The sequence below is a fragment of the Pan troglodytes genome, chromosome 14, assembly GCF_028858775.2.
Source record: "Pan troglodytes isolate AG18354 chromosome 14, NHGRI_mPanTro3-v2.0_pri, whole genome shotgun sequence".
NCBI lineage: Eukaryota > Metazoa > Chordata > Mammalia > Primates > Hominidae > Pan > Pan troglodytes.
Window position 1 is genome coordinate 44411628 of NC_072412.2, and position 17099 is coordinate 44428726.

Here is a 17099-nt window from a genome sequence, read left to right on the forward strand (position 1 = left end):
GGTGGGGGCGGGGAGGTGCGCGCGCAGCGTGGGAGGAGGCCAACTCTCGGGGCGCTCCCTAGCCCTGGGTGGGTGGAGCGGGGGAAGCGGAGTACGTTGGACCCGGCTCCGCCCTACCCCACGGGGCCGCCTGGAGAGGTGCTGGGAGCTGGGTGGAGCTTAGAGGAATTAAACTTTGGCCCTGCGCCTCGTCCAGCCTAGGTTCCACCCTTTTCTGGGAAAGTGAGTATCAACCAAGGTAGGAGAACGTCGCATTTAGGGAGGGTCAGGCCCTCTGGCCTGGGGTAGATCTCGGGACTGCCCGAGGGCCTCTGACAACTTTTCAGCATCTGCCCCAGGGCTGCCCCAGCTGGAGTTTTTGGGACGCTTTTGTGGGGGCACCGCTGAGTCCGGATAGTGGGACCCAAGTCGTCCTGCTCGGCCCCTGGGGAATAATCGTGTGGGGCGCAGGGTCTGTGGGAAGGGACTTGGAGAGGAGGGAAGATGTCACGGGAGTCTGCGCAGGGTTTCCATGTGTTCCAATTTTGTCCCATAATTGAAAGCTTGTGGCATTCTGTGGCGGACGGCTACGGAGCTAGCTCTTCCCTTTACTATTTCGCACTTGGTCTTGGAAAAGTATGTTGTCGCTTTAAGATGAAGTTGAAATTTTATCCCTGGTGCTAGAGGGTCACACAAAGGGAGTTTCCCACCTGCCCCACCTGTTTTTTGAAGGACTTTACACCCAATTACTAAGTATTAAAACAAAACAGGTCCTGCATGGTAGCTCATGCCTGTAATCCCAGAACTTTGGGAGGCAACTACTGAAACCCTGTCTCTACACACACACACACGCACACACAAATTAAAAATTAATTGGGTGCGGTGGTGCCTTCCTGTAATCCCAGCTATTAGGGAGGCTGAGCTGGGAGGATCGCTTGAGCCCGGGAGTTGGAGGTTACACTGAGCTATGATTGCACCACTGCGCTCCAGCCTGAATGACAGAGCAAGACCTTGGCTCAATAACAAAACAAAACTTCCGTATTTAGTCACATCCTCACATCTTTGGCATAAGGCAAAGATATATGCCAGTATGAAGTCTGAAAGCTTGTTCTATTTCGCAAATATTTTGTGCTTTGTATCCCTTAGAACTAGGATTTGCACGAAGATTCCAATTGTGAACAAGTTCGATCCAGTCCTACTCATAGAAGTGTTCATTCTGGTAAATCAAAGTATCAGACAATTATAATACATTAACAATTGTTCATAAATCCAATAATATAGCATTCAGCAGAGTAAGAATGCAACCCTTGGGAAAGAGCAGGACACAGGATGGCAATTGGAATGATGGAAAAGTCAAAATGCAAGAGCCAAGAAATTAACCCCTTTAAGAAGATGGGGGGACTGGGCGTGGTGGCTCACAGGTGTGATCCCGACACGCGCCTGTAATCCCGGCTACTCGGGAGTCTGAGGCAGGAGGATCGCTTGAACCCGGGAAGCGGAGGTTGCAGTGAGCCAAGATCGCGCCATTGCACTCCAGCCTGAGCAACAAGAGTGAAACCCCGTCCTCCCCCACCCCCCAAAAAAGAAGCTGGAGATCTTGGATGGAAAACTCCAGAGGACATTGGGCAACTGGGAGGAAGCTAAAAATGGGGTGAAAGGGAAAAAAAAAGATGGGGGTCTTGGATGGAAAACTCCAGAGGACATTGGGCAACTGGGAGGAAGTTAAAAATGGGGTGAAAGGGATCCCAAAATAAATGGATATGACACATGGTCAGTGAAGGCTCTCAAACCTCATTTCTGGAATGTATGAGATGATTATCACACATTAATACTGTGTGAACATTTTTTTTCCAGATTATTACAGTATAATTATTTTCTACCCCGCCCCGCCCAGATGGAGTCTTGCTCTGTCGCCCAGGCTGGAGTGCAGTGGCGTGATCTCGGCTCACTGCAACCTCTGACTCCCGGGTTCAAGCGATTCTCCTGCCTCAGCCTCCTAAGTAGCTGGGATTACAGGCGCCTCCCACCACGCCCAGGCAATTTTTTTGTATTTTTAGTAGAGACGGGGTTTCACCATGTTGGCCCGGCTGGTCTCAAACTCCTGAGCTCAGGCGATCTGCCCGCCTCGGCCTCCCAAAGTGCTGGGATTACGGGCGTGAGCCACTGCACCCGGCAAGTATAATTATTTTCTTCAGTTTTAATACTTCCAAACTATTCAGAAATATTATCATTGACCCATGCAGTACTCTCAAACATTACTCTCAACTGCCCAATCTCATATTCAGGTCGAAACATTTCTTTAAGTTTTATAAAAATATAGTCGTGGTGAAAAAAAGTACTGAAGAGTCTTGGCACCCTAGATTAAAATCTTGCCTTTGGCCGGGCGCGGTGGCTCACGCCTGTAATCCCAGCACTTTGGGAGGCCGAGGCAGGTGGATCACTTGAGGTCAGTAGTTTGAGACCAGCCTGGCCAACATGATGAAACCTCGCCTCTACTAAAAATACAAAAATTAGCCGAGCCTGGTGGCGGTTGCCTGTAATCCCAGCTACTCGGGAGGCTAAGGCAGGAGAATCGCTTGAACCTGGGAGACGGAGGTTGCAGTGAGCCGAGATTGCGCCACTGCACTCCAGCCTGGGCAGCAGAGCGAGACTCTGTCTCAAACTACAAACAACAACAAAAATTTTATTGATAAAATTGCGGGCTCTGAAAAGAAAAGATCTTGAACACCCAACCAACGAGAATAAACAGACGGTAGAGAAACAATTTAGTGAATAGTGAACAACTTTATTTAAAATGAAATAAGAATAGAAAAGAAAAATCATATATAAAGGCGAATCACAGTAAAGGTGAGTATTATTTTGTGAAACTTTTATTTTATTTTATTTTATTTTATTATTTTTTGAGAATGAATCTCGCTGTGTTGTCCAGGCTGGAGTGCAGTGGCACCATCTCGGCTCACTGCAACCTCTAGCTCCCAGGTTCAAGCGATTCTCCTGACTCAGCCCCCTGAGTAGCTGGGATTACAGGCACGCGCCACCACTCCCAGGTATGTTTTAGATTTATGTATGTATGAATGTACTAGATCCCACATATATTTCTTCCTGTGGTTATAAGTCAAGTGTTTTGAAATCCATTGACTTGGGCAAATTTTCTTTTCAAATATATTACTTGGCACCATAAACTCTTCAATTTCAGCAAATGATTTTTTTAAATGACCCCAGTGTTTTGTGAATACTTATATTTGACTCTAGCTCATTTGAACAATTTTTGCCAGAAAGAGAAAACAGCCAAATGGAGATCTGGCTTGCTGTGTAGGGGCTGAGAGAAGTGTGATCATTCTGACCCTCTATTAGCAGGAAACTGCTCAACAGTCACATCTTGAAAGTAACTTGAGGCAACTGCAGGAGGGCTGCATGGCGGGAAAGAAATTGCTGAAAACAGGCTGGGTGAGCTGGCTCGTACCTGTGATCCCAACACTTTGGGAAGTGAAGTTGGGCGGATCACTTGAGGTGAGGAATTTGAGACCAACCAGCCTGACCAACATGGTGAAACCTCGTCTCTACTAAAAATAATAAAATTAGCCAGGCATGGTGGTAGGCGGCTGTAGTTCCAGCTATTCGGGTGGTTGAGGCCTGAGAATTGCTTGAACCTGGGAGGTGGAGGTTGCAGCGAGTCGAGATTGCGCCACTGCACTCCAGCTTGGGTGACAGAGCGAGACTCTCTCTCAAAAAAAAAAAAAGAAATTGCAGAAAATTTATTTTTCTCCCCTCCCTTTTTCACTACTGTCCTTGACTGGTTAAAAAAAAAAAAAAAAAGCCGGCTGGGCGTGGTGGCTCATGCCTGTAATCCTAGCACTTTGGGAGGCCGAGGCAGGTGGATCACCTGAGGTCAGGAGTTCAAGACCAGCCTGGCCAACATGGTGAGACCCTGTCTCTATTAAAAATACAAATATTACCTGGACGTGATGGCAGGCGCCTGTAATCCCAGCTACTCGGGAGGCTGAGGCAGGAGAATCACTTGAACCCGGGAGGTGGAGGTTGCGGTGAGCCTAGATAGTGCCATTGCACTCCAGCCTAGGCAGGCCAAGGTGGGAGGCTCACTTGAGGCAGAGTATGAGACCACTCTGGGCAACATAGCGAGACCCCATCTCTATGAAAAAAAAAATTGTTGAAAACACCTCAGTTTTCTCTCCCTCTGAAAAAGAAGCTACTGTCTATAGAAACAAAAGGCGGCCCGGCGTGGTGGCTCACGCCTGTAATCCCAGCACTTTAGGAGGCCGAGGTGGGTGGATCACGAGGTCAGAAGATCAAGACCATCCTGGCCAACACGGTGAAACTCCGCCTCTACTAAAAAACACAAAAAATTCCCGGGCGTGGTGGCGGGCGCCTATAGCCCCAGCTACTTGGGAGGCTGAGGCAGGAAAATGGCGTGAACGCGGGAAGCAGAGCTTGCAGTGAGCTGAGATCGCGCCACTGCACTCCAGCCTGGGCGACAGAGCAAGACTCCCATCTCAAAAAAAAAAAGAAACAAAAGGCATAGACTTCGCTCAAATTGTCACCCTCTCCACAGGCTATCCTTGACCATCATGTTTAAAATTACAATCCCTGCCTCTTGGAAATCCCTGTGTTTTTGTTTTTTTTCCTTTTGAGACGGGATCTCCTTCTGTTGCCCAGGCTGTGAAGCGGCACAATCACAGCTCACTGCAGCCTCCACCTCCCTCCTCAGCCTCCCGAGTAGCTGGGACTACAGACACGTGCCACCATGCCTGGCTAATTTTTCTATTTTTAGTAAAGTCAGGGTTTCACCATGTTGGCCATGCTGGTCTTGAACTCCTGGCCTCAAGTGATCTACCCACCTTGGCCTTTGAAAGTGCTGAGATTACAGGCATGAGCCACCACGCCTGGTTTTTCTTTCTTTTTTTCTTTTTTTATTTTTGAGACGGAGTCTTGCACTGTCGCCCAGGCTGGAGTGCAGTGAGGCGATCTCGGCTCACTGCAAGCTCCGCCTCCCAGATTCACGCCATTCTTCTGCCTCAGGCTCCCGAGTAGCTGGGACTACAGGCACCCGCCACCACGCCCTGCTAATTTTTTTGTGTTTTTAGTAGAAACGTGGTTTCACCATGTTAGCCAGGATGGTCTCGATCTTCTGACCTCATGATCCACCCGCCTCGGCCTCCCAAAGTGCTGGGATTACAGGCGTGAGCCACCGTGCCCGGCCCCATTTATCCCTAATATTTATTTGTGGGACTTAATTAACCAACATGTTATTTCTTTTCTTTTATTTTTTTATTTTTTTTGAGATGGAGTTTCGCTCATTACCCAGGCTGGAGTGCAATTGCACAATCTTGGCTCACCCAAACCGCCACCTCCTGGGTTCAAGCGATTCTCCTGCCTCAGCCTCCCGAGTAGCTGGGATTAGAGGCATGTGCCACCACACCCGGCTAATTTTGTATTTTTAGTGGAGACGGGGTTTCTCCATGTTGGTCAGGTTGGTCTCAAGCTCCCGACCTTTGGTCTCGAGCTCCCGACCTCAGGTGATCTGCCCGCCTCGGCCTCCCAAAGTGCTGACATTACAGGTGTGAGCCACCATGCCCAGCCCCAACATGTTATTTTCTTATACTTACTTTATTTTCTGTCTCCCCTCCAGACAATGTAAGTGCCACGGAGGTTGAGAGAGTTTTTTTGCTCACAGTTGTATTCCCGGTGCATTAAACAGTGCCTATGGCTGGGTGCAGTGGCTCATACCTGTAATCCCAGCACTTTGGGAGGCCAGGGTGGGCAAATCACTTCAGGTTAGGAGTTTGAGACCAGCCTCTAGGTCAGGAGTAGAGACATGGCAAAACCCTGTCTCTACTAAAAATACAAAAAATTAGCTGAGCCTGGTGGCATGGGTCTGTAATCCCAGCTACTCGGGAGGCTGAGGCACAAGAATCCCTTGAACCTGGGAAGTGGAGGTTGCAGTGAACCAAGATCATGCCACTGCACTCCAGCCTGGGTGACACAGTAAGACTCCGTCTCAAAAAAAAAACAAAAAAACAAAACAAAAAAAACCATAGAGAAGAGCTCTTCCCTGGGAGGAGGAAAAGTGGCCTAAGACATAGTTAAATCATAAAAGCAAGTTGTAGAACATCACTCCTTCATTTAACACCCAGATACACATGACAAAAACCAATAGACTGCTCTAGCTATGTGTATATATTTACAAAAGCAAACATGAGAATCTAGAAGGTTATGCATCAAACTGGTAACAGTGGCTAATTCTGGGAGGCAGCTGGGGAAAAGTGAGTGGTCAAAGGGGAACTATAGCATTAATTGTTTCAATTTAATATCCAATAATGTTTAATATCCAAAATATTCTTTTTCTCATAGATACCAAACATAATAATGCAAATAAAGTATGGGGAAGTATTTATATCATATGTAAACAATATATAAGGAAAATGCACCAAAGAAATAAGCATATATACCTGAAACAAGCTAAGGGAGGGCCATGCATAAATTGTTGGCCAGGCGCAGTCGCTCACGCCTGTGATCCCAGCACTTTGGGAGGCTGAGGCAAAAGGATAGCTTGGGCCCAGGGTTTCAAGACCAGCTTGGGCAATGTAGTAAGACCCCGCCTCTACTTTTAAAAATAAATGAATAAATTGTGTGGCTGGGTTTTCTGATCACTCAAGCAGTTTGTGAGTGTGAGTGTGTGTGTGCGCGCGCATGAGCACGCACAGGGGTGAACTAGCTTGATTTTTGAAAAATGGACCCATAAATTGTTTTGCTAAAAATATCAGCAAGTCCTTATTTGGGAGTAGTGAAGAGGGGCTGGGTGAATGCTTGCCAACATGCCGCAGGAGGAAGATAAATTATCTTTTTACTTTCCACGTTTTCAAGTGAAGAGCATAGTGAGGTGGGAATTAGAGATAATAGAATTTGAAAAGCATATTAATTTTTTTCATTATGCTTTGCCTTACTTGAAAAATTATTGCTAGCAGCTTTTAGAGTTCTGTGTAGCACAGCTCCCTCAAACATTAAGGAGGCCATTGGTGCAAACCGAAAATACAAATAAGACAGTAAGGTGAAGCCAGGGGTAAGGATGATATCAAAGGATGTGTCATCAAGTCCTGCACAGTTGTCAGAGGTGGACTTCACACAAGGCATTTCTCTCATGGGCCCTCATTATGTGATTTAGTCTCAACGAAACCCCTACAGTGAATTTAGTAATGGGTGGCCTATGGCTTCTTTCTTTTTTATTTTTTTATTTTTTGTGATGAAGTCTCGCTCTGTTGCCCAGGCTGGAGTGCAGTGGCGCTATCTCGGCTTACTGCAACCTCCACCTCCCAGGTTCAAGCGATTCTCCTGCCTCAGCCTCCTGAGTCCTGGGATTACAGGCATGCGACACCACACCCAGCTAATTTTTATATTTTTAGTAGAGACAGGGTTTCACCGTGTTAGGCTGGTCTTGAACTCCTGACCTCGTGATCTGCCCGCCTTGGCCTCCCAAAGTGCTGGGATTACCAGGTGTGAGCCACCACACCTGGCCGGTTTATATCTTTTTACTTTTCTTTTTTTTTTTTTTTTTTGAGACGGAGTCTTGCTCTGACACCCAGGCTGGAGTGCAGTGGCGCAATCTCGGCTCACTGCAACTCTGCCTCCCAAGTTCAAGTGATTCTCCTGCCTCAGCCTCCCAAGTAGCTGGGATTACAGGTATGTGCCACCACGCCTGGCTAATTTTTTGTATTTTTAGTAGAGATGGGGTTTCACTGTGTTAGCCAGGATGGTCTCGATCTCCTGACCTTGTGATCTGCCCACTTTGGCCTCCCAAACTGCTGGGATTACAGGCATGAGCCACGTGCCCAGCCCATTTCTTACAACTTTCTTCAGTGTAGGCCTAACCTTCATATTCAGTTCAGTAAAAATAAGTCTACTGGTAGGCGGAACAAAGGGCTCCTGCCTCACAGCTTGCTTGCTTGCTGTCTGTCTTTTCTTTCTTTCTTTCTTTCTTTCTTTCTTTCTTTCTTTCTTTCTTTCTTTCTTTCTTCCTTCCTTCCTTCCTTCCTTCCTTCCTTCCTTCCTTCCTTCCTTCCTTCTCTAATGAAGTCATAACTTAACAGCTTTCTGAGGTCTGGATTGATCCACAGGTAAAATTATTTCATGATCTGTAATGGACAGAATATTCTTCCAGCAATCTGCCACAAGTATTGCTTCAGAACAAAGACTTGAAGTGCAGAGAACATTGGCACATACCCTCTAGGGAATCCCAAACCGTCCCCAAGATTTCTGCTGATGTTTATATTGTCATAATCACTGATGACACGTGGGAAGGAAGAGAGTGGATTACATCACAGCAATGGAACTTCAGATTAAACTCTGAGTGTCCCTGTGCTTAAAATATCATCACTCACCCACCATGACTTCCCACAGTCCCCAACTCAGACCAGCTCACTGGCTCTTGTCTCTCTTTCCTCCTTAGCCCCACTCCCCATCAGTAGGAAAAAATAAGTGACAAATCCCTCTTGTTTTCCCATAAAGAGGCAGCATAAATATTCTCTTTTTCCTTCCTTCAAGGCCTCTCACTTTTATTACAGGTAACTTATTAAAATATTTTCCTGAAAGCAGTTCTTTCCCTAAAGGAGATTGTCTACTAGCGCCAGAGTGTTTGATAAAAATTGAGTAGTATTAGGCCAGGCTCTGTGGCTCACGCCTGTAATCCCAGCACTTTGGGAGGCCAAGGCAGGCGGATCACCTGAGATCAGGTGTTCGAGACCAGCCTGACCAACATGGAGAAACCTCGTCTCTACTAAAAATACAAAAATTAGCTGGGCGTGTTGGCGCGTGCCTGTAATCCCAGCTACTCGGGAGGTTGAGGCAGGAGAATCGCTTGAACCCAAGAGGTGGAGGTTATGGTGAGCCGAGATCGTGCCATTGCATTCCAGTCTGGGCAACAAGAGTGAAACTCCATCCGAAAAAAAAAAAAAAAAAAAAGAAATTGAGTAGTATTAGCTTTTTATTAATTCATTCAGCAAATACATATGACGCAATCACGATGTATCAGGTTCACTCCTACTAGATGTACATGAACAAGGCCTTGCCCTGAAGGAAAAGTGGAATAGACATGAGATTAAGCATGCAAATTACAGCCTCTTCCTCAGAGAGCTGCCGATAGCAACTAACACTGACGAAAGTCAATCACAATATCAGTTCCTTCCTCTACAGAGTGTTAAAAGTTTCTCGGCTGGGTGCGATGGCTCACGCCTGTAATCCTCTGTAATCCTGAGAAAGTGCCTGTAATCCTGGCACTTTGGGAGGCTGAGGCAGGTGGATCACTTGAGGTCAGGAGTTCGAGACCAGCCTGGCCAATATGGTGAAATATGTATCTTTACTAAAAATACAAAATTTAGCCGGTTGTGGTGGCGGGCACCTGTAATCCCAGCTACTTGGGAGGCTGAGGCAGGAGAATCGCTTGAACCTGGGAGGTGGAGGCTGCAGTGAGCCGAGATCATGCCACTGTACTGCAGCCTTGGCAACAGAGTAAGACTGTGTCTCAAAAAATAAAAATAAAAAAAGAGTGTTAAAAGTTTCTGAAGAGAATAGTCAAAGCAAATTTTTAAACTTTAGAACTCCTTTAATAACTGTGTTTTCAGCAGTGACCTAAAATTGCTAATGCTTACCGATATGACCATCTTGGGGTCTCTGAGGGGCATTGTAATGGCACCCTTATTCCTCACCAGGGTTCTGAAGCAATTAAGATATAAGAACAGGGAGGCAGCAGATGGAGACTAAAATGTCACCTTTACTACTGACAAAGGCTAGGTTGGAGGGCAGAGATTATTTTTTTTTTGGAAAAAAAAATTTTTTTTGAGACAGGATCTCACTATTTTGCCCAGGCTGGTCTTGAACTCCTGAGCTGAGGCAATCCTCCCGCCTCAGCCTCCGGAGTAGTTGGGATTACAGGTGTGAGCCACTGCACCTGGCAGAGGTCAGAGACTCTGTGAGCAAATGACTTCCTAATACTTTATAAGACTTAAGCCTAAAATGAGACAGACAGGCCTCTAAACCTTACTAAGTAGAGGAGGGAGTGGTAGGCCAGCTCCTAATAGGAAAAAGGGAGAGAAAAAGGCTACACATGTCAGTTTGTCCTTCCAGATTCCCCAGATAGGTGACAAGGGGAACAAGGCCATGGGCAAAGCAGATTCTCACAATGGAGTATGGTTGATTCCTTACAGGATCTCCTTTTGAAGTTAGAGAGAGTAGCTATACCTTAGGAAATGTGGCTGGACAATTAAGCTGGGTTTATTAAGAATATATGCAGGATGAAAGTGGAGTTAGCTGGTACCCATCCCTGGGCCTTATGGTTGTGGAGGAGTTCACTTAGGGTAACTATCCTGTATGTGCTGGCAGTGGTGGGGGAAATACTTTTGTTCTTGGGGCCCAATCTGTTCCAGGTGGCCATGAACCTGCTTGTGAGCCTGTGGTGAGGAAGATGAGAACGAGAAGGGGACAGCTCTTGGGACTGGACATTAGTGCTTTCAGGTCGATCTGTGATGCTTACCCCGGTTTTTGTTTTGTTTTCGTTTTTGGGACAGGGTCTTACTCTGTGACCCACGCTGGAGTGCAATGGCACCATCACAACTTACTGAAGCCTCCACTTCCCGGGCTCAAGTGATTCTTACACCTCAGCCTCCTGAGTAGCTGAGACCACAGGTGTGCACCACCACACCCCACTAAATTTTCTGTTTTTTTGTCGAGATGGGGTTTCGTCATGTTGCCCAGGCTAGTCTCAAACTCCTGGGCGCAAAAGAGCTGCCCGCCCACCTCGGGCCTCCCAAAGTGCTGGGATTACAGGCATGAACCATAAGACCTGGTTTACTCAGAGAATAGCGAACGCTTCCTTGTGCCAGGGAAGGTGGAGCAGTCATGACTCAGGCTTCGGGAGCCTCAGGCTCGCAGCTACAGTCTTATACACACTCACATCAAATGCTGATGGGGCCCGAGTCGGAAAGAAATTAGCCAGACTAAGAAAAACAAGACTTTGGAAATATAAACGTTTGAATGAACATTTTAAGCATGCTATCTGCCTGCCACCTTGGTTCTCAAAGTGGTCTCCCAGACCTTTTCAGGGGTCTATTACATCAAAACTATTTTCAGGGTTTTTTTTTTTTTTTTTGAGACTGAGTCTCGCTCTGTCGCCCAGGCTGGAGTACAGTGGCACGATCTTGGCTCACTACAAGCTCCGCCTCCTGGGTTCACGCCATTCTCCTGCCTCAGCCTCCCAAGTAGCTGGGACTACAGGCGCCTGCCACCACGCCCGGCTAATTTTTTGTATTTTTAGTAGAGACGGGGTTTCACTGTGTTAGTCAGGATGGTCTTGATCTCCTGACCTTGTGATCAGCCAGCCTCGGCCTCACAAAGTGCTGGGATTACAGGTGTGAGCCACCGCACCCGGCCTTGTTTGTTTTTTGAGACGGAGTTTCTCTCTTGTTGCCCAGACTGGTGTGCAACGGCGTGATCTCGGCTCACTGCAACCTCCACCTCCTGGGTTCAAATGATTCTCCGGCCTCAGCCTCATGAGTAGCTGGGATTACAGGCATGTGCCACCATACCCGGCTAATTTTGTTTTTTTGGGTTTTTTTTTGTTTTTTTTTGTTGTTGAGACGGAGTCTCGCTCTGTCGCCTAGCCTGAACTGCAGTGGCGCGATCTCGGCTCACTGCAAGCTCCGCCTCCCGGGTTCACGCCATCCTCCTGTCTCAGCCTCCCGAGGAGCTGGGATACAGGTGCCCACCACCACGCGTGGCTAATTTTTTTTTTATATTTTTAGTAGAGAAGGGGTTTCACCATGTTTGCCAGGATGGTCTCGATCTCCTGACCTCGTGATCCGCCCGCCTTGGTCTTTCAAAGGGCCAGGATTACAGGCGTGAGTCACCGCGCCTGGCTAATTTTGTATTTTTAGTAAAGACGGGGTTTCTCCATGTTGGTCAGGCTGGTCTCGAACTTCCGACCTCAAGTGATCCACCTGCCTCAGCCTCCCAAAGTGCTGGGATTACAGGCATAAACCACCTCGCCTGGCCGTTTTTTTTTTTTTTAAATAGAGACATGGTCTTAGTATATTGTCTGGGCTGGTCTCAAACTCCTGGGCTAAAGCAATCCTCCTGCCTCGGCCTCCCAGAGTTGTGGGATTACAGGCGTGAGCCACTGTTTTTAAGGCTGGGCACTGTGTGGCTCGTGCCTGATATCCCAGCACTTTGGGAGGCTGAGGAGGGAGGATCACTTAAGGCCAGGAGTTTGAAAACAAGACCAGCCTGGGAAACATAGTGAGACCCTCTCTCTACAAAAAAAATTTTGAAAATTAGCCAGGTGTGGAGGTACATATGTGTAGTCCCAGCTACTTGAGAGGCTGAGGTGGGAGGATTGCTTAAGCCTGGGAGGTTGAGGTTGCAATGAGCCGTGTTCATGCTACTGTACTCCAGCCTGGGTGATAGAGTGAGACCCTGTCTCAAAAAAAAAAAAAAAAGTTTTTAAAAAGTGTAAAAGACTTCCAAGATGAAAAGTCGGAGAATTACTGGCCTACCATAATACAAACCCCATGTCAGGATCTGGAAATATGCAAATAAATGAAAGGTTAAGGAATACACACTAGCCAGGTGCACACAAGCAGGGTATACCATTAGCTGATTCTTTTGAGCAATTAGTTTTTATTATATGGACCCAGTCTTATAACTGATCATGTTTCCCTTCTCTCTTTGACTGCTAGCAAGCTCAGAGCCAAATTTGGGCTTATTTCTGTTAACAGGATCTTACAGAATGCTTTTATGTTACAGCTTACTCCTGGTTACACCCAGTTTCACTACTTTCATTTCCCCTTTGTCCTGATTTGTTTTGCTTTTGTTTTCTTTTTTTTTGTTTTGAGACAGGGTCTCCCTCTGTCACCCAGGCTGGAGTTCAGTGGCGTGATCTGGGCTCACTGCAACTTCTACCTCCCAGGCTCAAGCAATACTCCTACCTCAGCCTCTCAAGTAGCTGAGACTATAGGCGTGCACCACCATGCCTGGCTAATTTTTTGTTTTTTTTGTAGAGACAGGGTTTTGCCATGTTGCCCAGGCTGGTCTCCATCTCCTGAGCTGAAGCAATCTGCCAACCTCGGCCTCCCAGTGTACTGGGATTACAGGTGTGAACCACGTCACCGTCTCAATTTTTTGTTTTGTTTTGCTTTTTGTTTTTTTTTTTTTTGAGATGGAGTCTCGCTCTGTCACCCAGACTGGAGTGCAGTGGCACAATCTCGGCTCACTGCCACCTCTGCCTCCTGGGTTCAAGTGATTCTCCTGCCTCAGCCTTCCAGATAGCTGGGATTATAGCTTTGCACCACAACACCTGGCTAATTTTTGTATTTTTAGTAGAAACGGGGTTTCACCACATTGGCCAGGCTGATCTCATACTCCTGACCTCAAGTGATCCACCGGCCTCAACCTCCCAAAGTGCTGGGATTACAGGCGTGAGCCACCATGCCCGGCCTCAATTTTTATACCGAGGATTTTCCTTGTATGTATTTTACTTGCTGTGCTATCAGGTATACCTCTGTAAACCACATACAATTCTGTTTGAAACAAGACAGGACACAAAAAAGAAATACCTAGAGTGAGAACTCATGGACTTTCAAATCTTTTTTTTTTTTTTTTTGAGATGGAGTCTCACTCTGTCGCCCAGGCTGGAGTGCAGTGGCACAATCTTGGCTCACTGCAACCTCTGCCTCCCGGCTTCGAGCAATTCTAGTACCTCAGCCTCCCGAGTAGCCAGGATTACAGGCACATGCCAGCACGCCTGGGTAATTTTTGTGTTTTTAGTAGAGATGGGGTTTCACCATGTTGGCCAGGTTGGTCTCGAACTCCTGGCCTCAGGTGATCCACCCTCCTCAGCCTCCCAAAGTGCTGGGATTACAGGCGTGAGCCTCTGCACCTGGTCCAAATCTTTTTTAAAATGCACTCTTAAAACTTGGGAATATATAAAATACCATCCCTGCCTTTGATGAACTTAAAAATCTATTGTCATACGTGTAAATGGTTACCAGAAACAACAGAATATGATAGATCACAAAGGTAGTACAAGCAAAGTCCATAGGAAGGGTTGCACCTTCTCCCCAGAGGCAAAGTTAAAATGAATGGAGCTACCAGGATTTAACGTTTCTTTTGTAGAACTCTAGGAATTCAGGGAGAGAGGCTCATTCCTGCCTTAATGGAGGTTTCAGGGGAAGAGAGGCTCATTTCTGCCTTTATGGGGGGTTTCAAACTTCAGTAGAAAACACTGTAATTGGAAAATGGCTTGAAGACTAATTGAAAACATCAGCATATTACCAATTCTGAGATGCATGTTTTTCACATTTTAAGATTTCTCATCTTGGGATGCATCTTATGGTATGCCATGATTACTTGTCAGAATTTTTTTTCTAAGTGATACATAAAATAATGATGCTTCTTATGATTGATAATGTCTTAGATTAGATGAAGACCATTATTAGTTATTATTATTATTATTATTAATTTTGAGACGGAGTCCTGCTCTGTCGCCCAGGCTTGAGTGCAGTAGCACGATCTCGGCTCACTGCAACCTCCGCCTCCCGGGTTCAAAGGATTCTCTCACCTCAGCCTCCTGAATAGCTGAGATTACAGGCACACACCACCATGCCTGGCTACTTTTTTTGTATTTTTAGTAGAGACAGGGTTTCGCCTTGTTGGCCTGGCTGGTTTTGAACTCCCGACCTCAAGTGTTCCACCAGCCTCGGCCTCCCTAAGTGCTGGGATTACAGGTGTGAGCCACCGCACCCGGCCTTATTATGATTATTGTTATTATTATTTTGAGACAGAGTCTCACTCTGTCGCCCAGGCTGGAGTGCAGTGGTGCGATCTCAGCTCACTGCAACCTCCACCTCCCGGGTTCAAGCGATTTTTCTGCCTCAGTCTCCTGAGTAGCTGGAATTACAGGCGTGCGCCACCACACCTGGCTAATTTTTGTATTTTTAGTAGAGATGGGGTTTCACCATGTTAGCCAGGCTGGTCTTGAACTCCTGACCTGGTGATCCACCCGCCTCGGCCTCCCAAAGTGCTGGGATTACAGGCGTGAGCCACCGTGCCCAGCCTAGTTAGCATTTTAACATGCCATATGTCTACCACAGTGGTTCTCATGGTGTGGTCTTTGAGATGTCTGTAGCATTGTACAGCAGAATGTGGCCTACTGCAGATGAATGCTATGTGGCTAACAAGTTGCTAGAAGACCATCACCTATTGAATGGAGAGAGGTGGGGACAGACTCATGGAAAGCAATGAAGCTCTCAGCTTCCAGTTCTGGGTTTTCATCCTCCTCTTGCCTCAACCTCAAAGACTCTTCCCAGCTGAAGAACTGGGGGCCGCCCTTGATAAAGCTTTATCTGGCCCCTGATGTATTCTCATCTCCCCAGCTACCTTGGCCTAGATCTGCAGAAATCCCTTTCCTTTTCCTTCTGTAAAGCAAAAGCTGAAAAATTTCAAAAATAACATGACCAGAGAACAAAAGAAAATCAAGTACAGAGAAAACACTGTAGCATGAAAACAAACATGTATGGATTTTGCATGAATTTCAAAACAGATTTTACAACTTTCTCATCCTAATGGATGTAAGGTATAGCTACAGGTTTGGCTAATGGAAATTTCAGGGCACCTGCTCTTTCCCCTTAAAGCTATCAGGGTGGAGTGCCAAGCTCACTCTTGACCATGTGGATTTGGGTGGGCATGGAGAGAGGCATGCTGGAAGATTCAGGCCCTCCCCAAATCACCTTCCATGTTCAGTCTGCCAAGGCCACGTTGCTGACCAGGGTCAAGACAGCCTACAGCTGCCTTGTTCCTGAGGCCATGGCCAGATAAGGAAGCCAGCTTCCAGTCCAGCCCTTCCGATTCCTCGCCACACTTCAAGCTTATGGCTCTGATTGCCACTTCTTCCTGGAAGGCTCAGATATAACTTCTGAAAGTCGTGTTTTCACCAGGACCTCTTTTCCTGTGTCTCCTTCACTTGCTCAAAGGAAGCAGATGCGCTGTGGTTTCTCCCTGTAAGCAAATATTAGTTTCTTCACCAGTTCTGGTCAACTAGAACCTGGCCCTTACCTTCCCAGTAGTCATGGAGCCTGTGGTTTGGCTGGCTCCGCACAGGGTTAACAAATGCCTCTTGGGGAAGACAGTGTGGTCTGGTGGAAAGAACCACCACTTACTAGCTACATGACTACCAAGCCTGCAAGCCTCTGTTTCCTCACCTGTAAAATTGGGTGTGACTTTCACAGTAGTTGTGAGGAGTGACTGAAGTCAAGCATATAAAAGCAACAGGAAGGGACAGGTGTGGTGGCTCACGCCTGTAATCCCAGTACTTTGAGAGGCTGAGGCAGGCAGATCACCTGAGGTCAGGAGTTCGAGACCAGCCTGGCCAACATGGTGAAACCCTGTCTCTACTAAAAATACAAAAATTAGGCGTGGTGGTGTGGGTCTGTAATCCCAGCTACTAGGGAGGCTGAGGCAGGAGAATTGCTTGAACCCGGGAGGCGGAGGTTGCAGTGAGCCGAGATCACACCACTGCACTCCAGCCTGGGCGACAAAGTGAGACTCTGTCTCAAAAAAGAAAAACAGACAATTTTTTATAGCAATGGGACATCATCTCACAAGGCATTTGTTTCTCTAAGAGAGGAATTTTGAGACACATGGTATTTCCAAAGCACTTTCTGGCCAAGGAGCTCAAATGACCATACGGATATTCTTAAGGAATGAGAATTACCACTTCCTTTCCTGGCAGCTTTCTTTTTTTTATTATTTTTTTTTTTTTGAGACAGAGTCTCGCTCTGTTGCCCAGGCTGGAGTGCAGTGGCGTGACCTCGGCTCACTGCAACCTCTGCCTCCCAGGTTCAAGCAGTTCTCCTGCCTCAGCCTCCTGAGTAGCTGGGATTACAGGCACACTTTTCGCTGGGTGCGGTGGCTCACGCCTGTAATCTCAGCACTTTGGGTGGCTGAGGTGGATGGATCATTTGAACCCAGGAGTTCGAGATCAGCCTGGGCAACATGGCAAGACCCCATCTCCACAATAAATATAAAAATTAACGAAGCATGGTGGCACACACCTGTAGTCC

At 47.0% G+C, this 17099-nt stretch overlaps 1 long non-coding RNA gene across 31 annotated transcripts in view; it reads left to right on the forward strand.

Moving 5' to 3' along the window:
- The first annotated feature begins 84 nt into the window (after positions 1 to 84).
- LOC107968093 (uncharacterized) overlaps positions 85 to 17099 on the forward strand; it is a 60211-nt gene continuing 43196 nt past the window's right edge. For 11 of the 31 annotated variants that reach the window (XR_010150480.1, XR_010150484.1, XR_010150479.1 and 8 more), the window contains exons 1-3: positions 85 to 222; positions 2885 to 3026; positions 3334 to 10671. This is a non-coding gene — a long non-coding RNA (uncharacterized LOC107968093). Of the gene's footprint in view, positions 239 to 2884; positions 3027 to 3333; positions 10672 to 17099 lie in introns of all 31 variants that reach the window. The other 20 variants (XR_010150459.1, XR_010150458.1, XR_010150467.1 and 17 more) reach the window with 16 other exon arrangements.